The sequence below is a fragment of the Lipotes vexillifer genome, unplaced genomic scaffold, assembly GCF_000442215.2.
Source record: "Lipotes vexillifer unplaced genomic scaffold, Lipotes_vexillifer_v1.1 scaffold84, whole genome shotgun sequence".
In the NCBI taxonomy this organism is placed as follows: Eukaryota; Metazoa; Chordata; class Mammalia; order Artiodactyla; family Lipotidae; genus Lipotes; species Lipotes vexillifer.
This window is the reverse complement of record NW_006783414.1, coordinates 3933166-3935673: the sequence shown is the minus strand read 5'-3', so window position 1 is coordinate 3935673 and position 2508 is coordinate 3933166.

The following is a 2508-nucleotide window of genomic DNA, read 5'->3' as shown; positions in this document are numbered from 1 at the left end:
TGCAGTACGCGAACCACAGGCTCCGGACGCGCAGGCTCAGCGGCCATGGCCCACGGACCCAGCCGCTCCGCGGCATGTGGGATCTTCCCGGACCGGGGCACGAACCCACGTCCCCTGCATCGGCAGGCGGACTCTCAACCACTGCGCCACCAGGGAAGCCCTGAACCTGTCATCATTTTATGGTAGGGAAAATATTTAAGGAATTAACAATCAACTGAGAAGAAGACTGTTCAGAAATTCAGTGGATTCAACCAACTTTTATAAACCCTTTCAGGTGCAGATGTAAGGTTTCAAACACCAAGGTCAATACCAGTGGGTAGCAGCTAGCTCTCTTTGGAGAGAGTCAGAAAGACCCAAATGTGGACCCAAGCAATGCCTCCAACCAGCTAGAGGATGCTGGGTTGTCGCTTAACCCCTGGAGGTCCTCACCTGTCAAACAGGGGGTTCTAATTCTTATCTTGTAGGATCATGGTGAAGATTAAATGAGATAAGGAATGGATGTAAAGTTTCTGAAATGTTGTTGACTCTCAACACATGACTATTATTATTATAATATTATAATGTTACTATCTACTTGAGCAGCCACGTCCCCTCTTTTCTTTCTCTCCATCCTTCTTTTGCTCTCTCCTTCCTTCTCCCTTCTTTCATCCATTCACTTATTAATCTGTTATACAGAGTGAAGTCAGAAAGAGAAAAACAAATACCGTATGTTAACACATATATATGGAATCTAAAAAAAAAAAAAAAGGTTCTGATGACTTAGGGGCAGGACAGGGATAAAGATGCAGGTGTAGAGAATGGACTTGAGGACATGGGGAAGGGGAAGGGTAAGCTGGGACGAAGTGAGAGACTGGCATGGACATATATATACTACCAAATGTAAAATAGATAGCTAGTGGGAAGCAGCCGCATAGCACAGGGAGATCAACTCGGTGCTTTGTGACCACCTAGAGGGGTGGGATAGGGAGGGTGGGAGGGAGACACAAGAGGGAAGAGATATGGGGATATATGTATAACTGATTCACTTTGTTATACAGCAGAAACTAACACACCATTGTAAAGCAATTATACTCCAAAAAAGATGTTTAAAAAATAAATGTTTCGGGCTTCCCTGGTGGTGCAGTGGTTGAGAGTCCGCCTGCCGATGCAGGGGACACGGGTTCGTGCCCCAGTCCGGGAAGATCCCACATGCCGTGGAGCAGCTGGGCCCATGAGCCATGGCCGCTGAGCCTGCGCGTCCGGAGCCTGTGCTCCGCAATGGGAGAGACCACAGCAGTGAGAGGCCCGCGTACCACAATAAATAAATAAATGTATCTTTTTCTTTCTTTCTTTCTTTCTTTTTTTTCTTTTGTATTTACTGGTTTATTATAAAGGATACGGCCCAGCAACGGCCAAATGGAAGAGATGCATAGGACAAGGTATGGGGGTGGTGGCCCAGGGCGTTCATGCCCCCTCCAGGTGCGTCACCGTCCCAGCACCTTGATGTGTTCACCAACTTGAAATCTCGATGAACATTTCTTTGCAGGAATCTGAGGTGACCCATTTTCCGACCCAGAAGATTTGACCATTCTGAATCATTCTGCCCTTTGCATCCACGTTGTCCCTTCTCTCACCTCAACATTGTCCTTTTGTATCAAACAACCGGCACATTGTCTTTTTGTGTCAAATTCCTTCTCAACCTTCAAAACATAGCTTGAGCATCACCTCTTCTGTGAAGCCTGCCATGATCACTTCCACCCATACAGAGTTCAGGGCTGTTGTTTGTAGCTCTTTCCATCTTGATGCCTCTTCCCTTGCATTGAAATTGTCTTTATTCATGTTTTTACCCTTCTCTGGGAACTCCTTGAGAAAATGACTGTGTTTCTCAATTCATGACCTTAGTGCTTGGCCCGGGGATAAGTCATTGGCAAATACATTATTTAATGCTGCCCCCAGGGAATATACTGGATACCAATCTTATGATTTGGGGCACTGGGGCTGGGACAAGGGTGATGTGAGTGAGGTGCATAAGGCAAAAAATTAAAGAGGCGCTTACTCCAAGGTCATCCTGTTAGACACCCTGAGTTATTGAAAACACCAGACACTCCCTCTACACTCATTGCACAAGATAGTTTTTATTGGCATCGGGCTTTCAAATTTCAATATTAATCTTTTCTTCCACATATTTCCAAGAGCTGGCATTGTATTATCAGCATCTTGGGATGTCTAAGGTAGCACTCAAGTTTGTTGAGTGCCTAGCATGTGCCAACCACTGAGCTAGCTACTGGGGATACAGTGGTAGGCTTGATGGACAATTCCATCTTAGCTCTCATGGGACTCCTGTACGGGTGAGGATGGGGTAGGGAGAGAATACACATAAAGAATGGCTACAATACAAGGTTAAAAAAATTAAGTTCTATAAGAATGGTGAAGTAAAAATGCTATGGGGGCTTGGAGATGACTTCTAGTTGGGAGAACGGACAGACCTTGTGAAGGAAGTGGTATTTGGTTACTTGTAGTAACACAGAG